The sequence below is a fragment of the Equus asinus genome, chromosome 1, assembly GCF_041296235.1.
Source record: "Equus asinus isolate D_3611 breed Donkey chromosome 1, EquAss-T2T_v2, whole genome shotgun sequence".
NCBI lineage: Eukaryota > Metazoa > Chordata > Mammalia > Perissodactyla > Equidae > Equus > Equus asinus.
In genome coordinates, this window is record NC_091790.1 from 137,738,393 (window position 1) to 137,751,195 (window position 12,803).

Below are 12,803 nucleotides of genomic sequence, written 5' to 3' on the forward strand. Positions count from 1 at the left end.
CAGTTTTCCTTAGCAAACTATTTATTCACCCCCAACTCTCAATCTGTGTATTTTGAGTGGCAAACCATCCAGGTCCCTGGCTAGTCAGAGCAACAGATCCCCTAAAGATTGAGTCAAGGACCACATGACTCAAGTTGGTCACATTACAATGGCTCCAAGGATTTGTGCGGAAACTGCTAGAGAAGGCAGTTTCTCTCTTTTTCTCTGGACTTGAACCTTGGAGAAGTTAGGCCAAGAGCTGGCTTGAACTTGAAGCCAACACAGGGAATAACAGACTGGAGAGAGATGGCAAAACTAAGTCCTGATGATATTATTTGAGTCCTGTATTAAACCCCTAGATTTTCTGTTACAAGAGCCAATATATTATTTTTCTTAAGCTATTTGGAGTTAACTTTATTTTCCCATGCAATCAGAGGAGATCTATCTGATACAGAGACCAATTGAGTTGCTTCTTTTTACCATAACCTTTTTGTTTCTACTCTTTAATATAGTATATTAGATATTTAACAAAAATATCATATTTCCTTGACTAAAGCATACTTTTTTCACACTTTGTGTCCAAAGAAACTTTCAGGAGTAAGTTGTGATACAGCTGGCATTGCCTGCCCACAGACAAACTTACCCAAGTAAAGGAGGAATCTTGCCATGGAGTTGTGATCCCGTTTTTGGCATTAGGTGTCCCACACTTTGCAGCTGCTTGTTGACTTAAATTCAGATTCCAATTTTTAACTTAAAATTCTTTCAAAATGATTACATCATGAAACAGCACTGAAATGAAACAATATTGTGATAAGAAAAGGTAAAGATTACCTGGCAGAATCAGGCAAAGCAACAAACGCAATAGAAATTGCCAGATCTTTTTAATAGATCATCAAATTTTCAAAGCTAGGAGAGATTGGTGCCCCAAAGAGCTATCTGTCAAAATCTTTGGCTGACTTTCAAGAGAAGCCATTTAACTTCCAGAAATACGTAATTCAATTAAAAATAAAAAGAAAGTATGAGTTTAATCAAATAGGAAATGCAGACAAAATCCCAGTGCTCTCCCGTGTTATACTATCAGCATATCGAACCCAAATGTGTTAAAGAAGTTTGTCTTCTAGGAAGTATTTTCCATTTATAGTATATGACTGCCCATGGGAGAGAATGATTCAAAGAGCCCTAAGACTCCAAATATGGAGAAGAGTTAGATTGAATCTTTATGAAAAGAAAGATAAAATGTAATTGTTTACATAAATTTATTAACATACAGGTACTAAATTTTATTTATAGATTCTGGTTTCAAGATGCAGACTAACACATGCTGATATCACTTCCTCACACATAAAACCAGAGAAAGAAAGAAAGAAAGAAAGAAATAAAGAAAGAAAGAAAGAAAGAAAGAAAGGAAGGAAGAAAGGAAGGGAGGGAGGAAGGAAGGAAGAAAAAGAAGGAAGGAAGGAAGGGTCTTGAGAGAAAGGAAACTTTTGGTGGGCATGAAACAGTGAGGTGTCATTGAATGAAAGACTGACAGCCATAGCAGTGAGCCAAAATCACAGCCATAAGATTAAGAGTCATCCACTGTGTTGGAAGCTATCATAATTGGGGGTCATTATTGAAAGGAAATCTTTGGGGCCTTTACATCTGGAGCATGTCACAGCTGCTGTGCTAAGAAGTCAGGACACGCATCCTGAAAGAAAATCCTGCCCTTGCTATAGCCACATCATGTTGTATCAGGAGAACTACGTCATCCCCACTGGGTGTCAATTAGGATACCATGCAGGAGACTGCCACAGCCCAGCATATATGCAGGGGAATTCTGTTACAGAAGATGAATGTCTAAATAAGATTTACTAATCCCACGGCAATACCATAAAAGATTGTCAACAAACTCAGGCCCTCAATTCACAAGAAAGAACTTACACCTGAGGAACTGAGTTAATAGAAGTGTCTTCAAAGAATATTTAATTCTGTAGGAGAGATAAAGCAGGGAACTTAATCAAATACATAAAAACAAGAACAAGTGGTTATGAAACAAGAATAAGTAGTAATAAAAATAACCAGTTAAAGCTTTTAAAAATGAAAGATACACTCATTAAAATATAGAACTTAATAAATAGACTGAAAAATATATTGGATCTACTGCAGAGTAAATTGGTGAGCTGGAATACATTGCTGAGGAATTTTTTCAGAACGTAAAACAGTGGTAATGAGGTGTAAACTCTAGAGAGAATTTTAAGAGACATAGCAAATAGACTCAGCAGTTCTAATGTCTGACTTAAAGAATTCCCATAAGAGAATAAGAAAGACAAAAAAAAAATAGCTATGGTTGGAGAAATAAAGGCAAAGAATTTCTAAGAATTAAATGACAAGATTCCTTTGTTGAAAGAGCTCGCCAAGTGCTAACAGAAAAATCATTCAATGAGAAAAAATCCAAGTCTAGAAACATCAGAGTAAAATTTCAGACATGAAGGATAAGAAGAAAACCCTTCTATTTCTCCTCCTCTTCAGTGTCATTGAACAATGGACACAAGTGAGTGCCCAGATTTTAGTTTCAAAATTCTATCTTCCTTTAAAAGGAACTCAAGATCCTTGAGGAAATAACTGAATTCAGGATGGGAGCAAGAAAGTGTGCAAGATGACCCTGGAATATCTTGGTGTGCCAGAATGTAAGAAGGTACTTAAAGAATAACTGGGCATGTCACAATGTCACAGAAGCCAGCTTTGAAGGACTCCCCCCTGGCCAAATCTTGAACAATTTAAACATTAAAATAATGATAGGAATTGATTACAACCCAGTGAACAAAATAGAAATTCCTGTGTTGATACACACATACATATAAGGGTGCTGAAAGCAAGCTCTTCCTTAGTAGAAATCCTGTTAACCAATGCTGAAAGACGGAAATAGAAAATTACCCTATAGAAACCATTATAGAAGTAACTGATCTAGATGGGCATAGTCAAGAGATGCTAAGTCTCCTGAGTTTGATGAACCGGCTATCAGTATAATCTAATATCTTCTTCCAATATACCTAACAATTACAAAGGAGAAAATGATGACATTATAATGGAGAAATCTTGTGGAAACCAACATGATCAAGGTCAGCATCATCAGAAGAGGGTCAGGTAGACACTATGTACCTCCAGATATTAGAAACTGAGAAGAGCACAGCATCATTTCTGTGGTATTCCTACCCAGTATGCTAGGTGTAAGTCTGAACACAAAGAAACATCAATTAGACCAGGAAGGACATCCTAAAAACAAATGTCCTATATTCTTTCAAACTCTCAAGATCATAAAAGACAGAGACAGACTGAGGAATTGCTTCAGACTGAAGGAGACTAAAATCACATGACAATTAAATACATCTTATCCTGAACAATAAAGGGGGGAAAATGCAAATACATATACACATTGTTGGGATATTTGACAAAATCTGAACGGACTCTGTGGATTGGATTGTAATCTTACCTCAGTGTCAATTTGAGTTTAACATTATCTGAATATTAAAAGAATATAACTTTGAAAACAGAAATCTGTATTCAGCCAAATTTATACCAAAAAGTGAAATGAGACACTTCTGTACGTAGAACTCAGTTTACCGTTCATTGGCCGTCCTTGAAATAATTGCTAATAGCAAAACACCAAACAACCCCAAATAGATTAGAAGGAATTAGTGATATGTGAGAAGCATAGAGGGCTAGTAAATCATCATGGTTATATCCATACAAGTAAAGATTTTTTTTTTTTTGAGGAAGATCAACCCTGAGCTAACATCTGCTCTTTTTGCTGAGGAAGACTGGCCCTGAGCAAACATCCATGCCCATCTTCCTCTATTTCATATGTGGGACACCTGCCACAGCATGGCTGGATAAGCAGTGTGTAGGTCCACACCCGGGAATCTAAACTGGCAAACCCCAGGCTGCTGAGGCGGAACATGTGAACTTAATCTCTGTGCCACAGGGCTGGCCCCCAAGTAATGATTATTTTTAAAACTTGACTTCAATGAAAAACTGGAACTACAATCGCAAATGATAGAAAAATTAGTCTTAGTGAGGCAGTAGTTAGGGACTACAGGTGAGTAAAAAAGAAAAAAAAAAGGATGTAACAACCCTAGATTCTCGTCTTTTAAGCAGTAAGGGGGAAATTGAGACACTAAGTAACTTCATAAAATATAAGTTTAAGTATATGCTAAAAATGTGAGGATAACAGAGAAAAATGGAAGCATCAATCTATAGTTTTTAAAAAGTTAAAAACATGACTCACAGGGGCTGGCCCCGTGGCCGAGTGGTTAAGTTCACGCGCTCCGCTGCAGGCGGCCCAGTGTTTCGTTGGTTCGAATCCTGGGCGCCGACATGGCACTGCTCATTAAACCACGCTGAGGCGGCATCCCACGTGCCACAACTAGAAGGACCCACAACGAAGAATATACAACTATGTACCGCGGGGCTTTGAGGAGGAAAAAAAAAATTCTTTACAAAAAAAAAAACGTGACTCAGAAATACAGAAAGAACATAAACATTTATAAACTTTTATTTTTAAACATTTTGAAAATGTTAGAATAAAATCGATCCGTTGGATACTATTAAGAAAAATTATCCAAAACTTGGAAATAAGGTAGCACATCCTTTCAGTGTCAACAAAGAGCCAAGATCTACCCAGGGATAATTTAAATCAGGGCTCTGCAAGCTTTTTCTGTAAAGGACCACAGAGTATATATTCTTGATGTTACAGGTCACCGGGTCTCTGTCACAACTATTCAACCCTGCTGTTGTCACACAAAACCAGCCATAGATAACAAACTAATAGGAATGGTTGAATTTGGCCCATAGTGGGTCAGATTGCCCTGCAGGCTGTAGTTTATCAAACCCCAATAGAGAGAAATATACTTTGTTTGATTCACTGTTTATTATTGATTAAAGGTCCCAGACTGTGTGAGTTTACATATTTAGTGAATTTACAAATGCATATTTAATTTACATATTAACTTGCACTTTTTTTTCCAGTGGAAATGTAAATAATTTTTGTTAGAAAATATAACCTCAAAGTTATGGTTTATTGCCCTGTAGAACATTAACCAGTTTGCTATTTCACCCAGAAGGTTTATTCTAATAACATTTAATTAAATAGGTATAAATACATAGCTCCTTAAAAGTTCTCTGAACTTGTCTTAATATCTTACTGGTTCCCTCATTAATAAATAAGTTGAATAAAATCTTTGACAAGTAACCATTTTTTATGAGAGTCACGATTTTACGTTTTTGAAAAGTATACTTTAGTAATACAAAGTATACTACGGGGCAAAAAAAAAATGGGGATTAGTTAAATAAAATATCTAAATGTAAAAAAAAAATGGGGAGAGTTATCATTTATAATAGACACAAATCTATAAATTAACATGTAACTTCAAAGTGTCCAGACTCTAGTCAAATAGTAAAGAGCAAAGTTAAGCACTGGTACATTTCCCTAGATTATAAAGCAATCTATGGATCGTCCTTTGTGTCCCCTAGTATGACATGAAAGGATATACTTTATTCTGCCTTATTTCGAAGTTTGGGGGAAAAATTTAACAGGAAGAAAAAATGGAAAACCCCTTATTTAATGTAACATAAAAGAAAATCAGGGGAAAAAAATGAGACATAATAAATTGAAAATTCAAGATGAGAGCAGAAATAATTCTAAACATATCAGTAATTATAATAATATGAATGGACTAAATTCTCAAAATAAATTTAAACTAAGCCTTTATTTAAAAATTTAGTGTTATAGACATAAGACACACCTTAAACAAAATGACATGGGGGCAGGTTTTAAAAAGTAGGAAAAAACATACCAGGCAAATTCTACCAGGCACTATCAAGACACTTGATAGTGTCAGATAAAAAAAGAATTTAAGGCAAAAGTCATTAGAAATGAGGGAATGACTTCAGTCATATAAAAAGCCATAAAATGTTAATCGCCAATCAATATAACATTTATCAGAAAGAAAAAAATATTCAGAACTCCAAAGAGAAACTATAATTATACAATTATAGTAGGAATCTTTAAGATGCCTCTCAGATAGCAAAAGATCAATCAGATTCAAAATAAGTGTGGACAATGTGTAAATAACACAACATTTGTTAATAGATATAAATATATACATGTTTCTATGTATATACTTATACACATACATACACACACACTACTGTATGTGTAGATATGTATACATATATATATGAATACATACACATGCACTCTCAGAGAATAAACATTCTTTTCTAACATAAATAAGAAATTTACAATAAATAACCGTGTGCTGCCCACAAAGGAAGTTTCAACCAAATACAAAAAAAATGATACTATGCACACCATGTTCATTGCCCACAACACAATGAAATTAGATATATACAACTAAGATAGCAAAAAAAAGGTAAAAACATATGAAATAACCATAAATAGAACATTTATTTATTTGGCTTTCAAAACCATCATTACATGGATAGTGCATTTTATAATTGATGGCACTTAAAATTGAGGAAATGTAAGTCCAAATCTCTTACTCGCAATTGCAACACCCAGGAAGCTCTGAAAATCTAAAGTAACTTTTAAATTCATTCACCAACAAAATATGATCTCATCTGAAATCATTCAGTAGCAAAAGCTCTTCTGAATTGACAAGAAGCCTTTGAAAGACTTTATTCCACAGAGTGTGAATATTCATATGTTGGTGGCAAAAATAATTAACATTTTTAAGTAAGCAGTGCTATCCTAGGCCCCTCTAGAAGAAGTTATATGATAACATGGTATATGAATTTATGTTATTATTCTGAAATGTAAAAATTTTTGAACTCCAAAACATACACCAGACCTCAAGTAGTTTCTACAGGGATTGTAGACCGGTACAGTATTTCTTCCACATTCTGAACCTAAGAGTAAAGAGTAATGAGGCAAGCTTTTCAGCTCCAATGTCTTTTTTCTACCTCCTAAAGCTTCCCAATCAAGTATTTTTCTGCAGAATTCCAATTTTATGACTACCATAAAATGCAAACAAACTATTTAATTGTTTCTTTCTTTTCTTTCATGCAGAGAATAATGGAATGCAAATATTTTCCCTTGCATATGGGCAGGGTTTGAATATTAAGAAAAAGAACTAATATTTTGGTTGTTAATGATTCAGCCATTAAGGGTAAGGAGACACCAAAGTATATTGTGGGGGAAAAAACAAGAGAACTAAATTTGAGGAAGAGAAAGTACCTGTGATGGAAGTCTGGATAGAAAGGAGTGGATTATCCCAACACCTTCCCCCCATCCCTGGCTAAAAGGAAGTTGGAAAGAGATGAGTAAATGAAAGGTGGGAACAGAAGGCACCCAGGAGCTTTGGAGCCCAAGAAGAGAGCTTGCTGTCTGGGACAAAATAAGCGGGTAGACCTAGTTAAGAACCACTGCCAAGAGCACTATTTCAGGGCCCAGATGGTGAAGGGTAGATGAGTACGCAGGAACCTTGAGTGAGAGTGTTACTACCCCAGTTGATTTGCACTTTCAGAACGAGAAAGGGCTTAATTAGAACCCTGTACTTCGCTATTGATTTGAGCAGTGATGATGCCTTGTGGGTTATAGAGCTTCTGAAGCCCTGTCTGAATAACCCATGGAGGAAATCTCCCTCCTGATGGTGATACTTCAGGACCCTAAACCCAAGACAGAAGAGGTGAAATCCTGGACAACTAGTGTGGTAGTCATGATGGGGAAACCACTCCTTGCATTTCTGCTTCAGGGGAAGGGGTAGAGAACTGAAGAAGATTTTATTTCATAAGTGGCCTAAGAGACTGTCTTATGTCAGAATGATTTGCGAACATATAATAATTCATGCCCCTAGTATTCCAACACCTCTTATATTGATAGTTGCTATCAGAAGTGTGGGTAGTTTTAGTTTAGGAACCAATCTACAGACTTTGAAATAAAAAGTGGAACAGCATATCACATTAAAAATGACTACAGCATATGTAACAGATTTAATATAAAAACAGGTTTTGTATAGGCACTACTAAAACAAACAAACTACAACAACAAACCCTGGAGCAACCTCTATGATCTTCTAGCCCTATTTCCTACGTTGAGTGGGCTTATATCTTAAGCCTGGAGAGGAAGGAAGCACTTTCACGGACCATCATTCCACCCATTCAAATCTGCCTTAATTCCATCCACACCTGAATTCATCCCTTCCTTAAGAGTTTCCATAAGTGACTGAGCCCCAGGAAGCATTATGTTAGATGATAATTTTCAAAAGAAGATAAAATCATGACTCTCATACAAATGTAAAATTAACACATGTCAAAGATGTTAGTTATCCCATTAATTAAATGAGGGGCCTATTTCAATGGGTTCACAAGGAGACCTCAAGGAAGACACACTTATGAAACTGGAAAATTGAGATGAATTTGCGAAATTCACTTTTCTACAGAAGGGAAAATGTTTTCCCTCCATTAGATAGAATTTCTTTGCATGTCTATAGACAAGAATTATTTGCATTGCTGTCCATTTTCTACAACTTAACTTTACTCTGTGCAGAGTAGTAAAACAGCTCAGTCAGAGACAAAGTTGCATATCCCTAAGGGTTCAGATAATCCCCAAAGGCTCTAGCATTGCATTAAATATATAGACAGTAATCTCCTTTGCTTATTCTAAAGTCTTAAATTTCCCATTACAAATATTACTTGAATACAATTTTTAAACTGTCACAGCTCTTTCTGCAATTCTATAAGTCAAGTTGAAGGGTCTGTTTTAGAGGAAATGTTTATCATTCATGTGGATTATAATAAAATGTCAAGGCTTTTGATAATTGTCAAAGTATCAATGACAGTGAGTAGGCAGAAATGCTAAGTTCCTGTTCTGATACTTAGTAGATATAGTTTGCAAAAACTTAGGCAAAGCTAAAGACAGAGAGAAATATTTTGTCAATCATTACATTAAAAATAATGCTCAGTGGAAGAAACACCTTGATGGTCATCAACAGCAATGTCAATAAATATTTTTCTACGTGCTGCAATGTTTCTGGGTAGAACTAAGATCAACAAAGTATTTGGTTAATTCTCAAGAAAACTTACTGAGAAAAAAATGTGGCAAGGAGTTCAAACTCTATTAGAGATGTTTTAAAGAGACCTGGGCCACACAAATTGTCATTCTTGAAATATTTTTTGCATTCTAAGACAAACAAAAATATAGTGAATCAAATGCCAAAGGTAACTGACATATTAACTATAGACAAAATACTGGCACAATAAAGTTTTCCTTTAATATATTACATATCACATATGCTGAGGTCTTTTATATATAGCACAAAGAAACCCAGCCTGCTTTTACAATTTCAAATTATCACATCTTTGTGTAAATTTTATAGCACTGATATATAATTTTGGGGGGTTCTCCTTGGGATTTATTTGATCCCGAGTCTTTTGGTCACAAATAAAACACTAAATTATAATACCAGGAAAGTATCTGGTTTTTTTAAAAAAATATTACTTGTTGATATGAGAGAATTACATTACAGTGAAACGTAGGGATTTCTTTGTATATTTTTCCAAAGAAAGCTGGGGAAACTGCTTCCAGCTATTACAGAAAAGCATATATCAGAATAATCCTTTTGCCAAAATCAACCATAAAATGCATGAAACAACATTTTGACATCAGGGAGTCCTGACGGCAGGCAGGACCTGAGAAACAGCAGCCCTGGAGAGAAGGTAAGCACACTGAGGGGAGCCTCTGCGCTGCGTTTTCCCACAAGGCACCTGCAGATTTGCCGCAGAGAGAAACAGAAGCTAGACAGAAAGACGAACTTGGTTGGCAGCACTCTCACTGGGCTGAAGAGAGAGAATTTGGAGTTGAGGGCAGCCAAAGGGGTTAAGGCTTGAGGAAGAAGGGAAAAAGCATAAAAATGAGCCTGAAATTCTGCATGCAATTTCCCTGCAAAGAGTTTGCCATCTCCAAAACTGCGCGTACACAAAGCAACACTCCTGGAAAACTAGCCAAAGGTAGTGATAATAATAAAGAGATAGGCAAAGATTTGGCAGTATGGTCTTGAGGATGGGTGGATTATAATTCAGGGCTCACTAGAATAGAGGGGATGTAAGGAACACCTCATGATTCCACTTAAGACCATTGAAAGGCTATACCCTAGAAATAAGAGCTATGCTCTAGGAATGAAGGCAAATTAGAACTAGACGAGTCCCATCAAAGTAAAGACTCCACTCTTGACTAATCAGGATGATCTGCCATATCACTACCTTCCTGTCAAAATGAAATTAAATTGTCTTTAGGGAATGGCATCATCATCTAGGACCTCTACAATTTTCCATTCAGGATGTGCAATAGTCCATCAAATATTACCAGAGAAAACAAGAAATTGGAACATATAACAAAAAAGTTAGGAAAAACTTGAGAATAGAAATAGAACTAAATGGGGGACGGCCCGGTGGCTCAGCGATTAAGTTCGCACGTTTAGCTTTGAAAGCCCGGGATTCGCTGGCTCGGATCCCGGGTGCAGACATGGCACCACTTGTCAAGCCAATGCTGTGGTAGGCGTCCCACATATAAAAAAAGTAGAGGGAGGTGGGCATGGATGTTAGCGCAGCGCCAATCTTCCTCAGTGAAAAGAGGTGGATCGGCAGCAGTCAGCTCAGGGCTAACCTTCCTCAAAAAAATAAATAAATAAAAAGTAAAGTAGAGGAAGATGGGCATGGATATTAGCGCAGGGCCAGTCTTCCTCAGTGAAAAGAGGTGGATTGGCAGCAGTCAGCTCAGGGCTAATCTTCCTCAAAAAAATAAATAAATAAAAAGTAAAGTAGAGGAAGATGGGCATGGATATTAGCGCAGGGCCAGTCTTCCTCAGCAAAAAGAGGAGGATTGGCAGCAGATGTTTGCTCAGGGCTGATCTTTCTCAAAAAAAAAAAAAGAAAAAGAAAAAGAAAAAGAAATAGAACTAAAGGTAACCCAGATATTGGAGTTATAATTAGAGACTTTAAAATAACAATGTTTAATATATTCATCAAAATAGAGAAAATAATGGAGCATTTATAAGAAAACAGGAATCTACTAAAAAGAATGAAGTAGAAAGTGTATAGTTGAAAAAACAATAATTGAAATTAAGAATCCAATACGTGACTTTAAAAGATAAGACAAAAACAAAGTTTAGTAAACTGGAAGAGAGAAACTAGAAAACATCCACATGGAAAGTCAGAAAGAAAATTCAATGGGGACAATTCGATGGGAAAAGAATAGTCATTTTAAAAGTGGTACCTCATAGCCACATGCAAAAGAATAAAGTTGAACCTCTAACTCAAAATATACTCAAAGTGGATTGCAGCCCTAAATCTAAAGCTAAAGCTACAAAACTTTAGAGGGAAACATAGGTGTAAATCTTCCAGATCTTAGATTTGTCAATGATTTCTAGATATCCTACCAAAAGTACAAGAGACAAAAGGAAAAAAATAGATAAATTGGATTTTATCAAATTATAATGTTTGCACTTCAAAGAACATCATCAAGAAAATGAAAAAAACAACTCACAGAATGGGAGAAAAAATTAGCATCATGTATCTCATAAGGGACACATCCAGAATATATATAAATAACATTTACAAGTTAAGAATAAAAAGACAAATAACCCAATTTAAAAATGGGCAAATGATTTCAATAGATACAGCTCCAAAGGAAATATACAAATGACTGATAAGCACCTGATGCTCAAAATCATCACTCAAATGCAAATCAAAATCACAATGAGAAACCATCTCCTAGCCGTTAATATCACTAAAATAAAAAGACAGACTATAACTTGTTTTGGTGAGTATGTGGAGAAATTGGAACCCTCATACATTTCTGGTGACATTATAAAATTTTGCAACCACTTTTGGAAAAAAGTTTGGCAGTTCCTCAAAAAGTTAAACTTGGTACTAAATATATGACCCAGTAATTCCACTCCTAGGTATACATATCCAAGAGAATTGAAAACATATGTCCACAGCAAAATGTGTACATGAACGATCATAGCAGCATTATTCATAACTGCCAAAAAGTAGAAACTCCCAATGTCCACCAACTGATGTGTCAATATAAAAGATGGTATATCTATACAATAGAAGAGCATTTGGTTAAAAAGAAATGAATTACTTCTACATGCTACACATGGATAAATTTTGAAAATACCATGCTGGGTGAAAGAAGCCACACATTGGTCATATTTTGTGTGATTCTATGTATACTAAATTTTGAAAGTTGGCAAAATCAAAGTGACAGAAAGTAGATTATCAGTTACCAAGGGCTGGGGAGGAAATGAAACATAGACTGACTGATAATGGGTACAGAGTTTCTTTCAGGGGTCGTGAAAATATTCTAAATTTAGACAATATTTAAAAGTCTGTAAATATAATAAAATTAGTATATTTACAACTCTGTGAATATAATAAAAACTGCTGAATTGTCATACTTTAAAAGGGTGAATTTTGTGGTATATGAATTATATCTCAATAAAGCTACTGTAAACTTAATTAAATTAAAATTCAAAAATGAAAACAAAAATGAGAGAATTCAACGTAGATATTAGCTAAAAGAAATACTAGCAAGTGTTTTTCGATTAGGAAGAAAGTGATCCATATAGAAGTTTTGTGATATAGGAATTAAGGAAAAGCACCAAAAGTTCCGAATGTAAGTAAATCTAAAGTAACATTTGTTGATTTTTTGAATTTTGTAAATAATTTACAAGTTACTTATTAGAGTTTAAGGAATTTTTCATTTTGTGTAATTACGTATAATTGCTGTCCTTAAATTACAACTACACATTGATGTTTATCAT

The 12,803-nt window shown here is 35.3% G+C and overlaps 1 long non-coding RNA gene across 2 annotated transcripts in view; it reads right to left on the bottom strand.

The window, feature by feature from the left end:
• Positions 1 to 12,803, bottom strand: part of LOC123288050 (uncharacterized) — a 37,461-nt gene that overhangs the window by 6,704 nt on the left and 17,954 nt on the right. For both annotated transcript variants that reach the window (XR_011499659.1, XR_011499626.1), the window contains one exon: positions 623 to 768. This is a non-coding gene — a long non-coding RNA (uncharacterized lncRNA). The remainder of the gene's footprint in view (positions 1 to 622; positions 769 to 12,803) is intronic.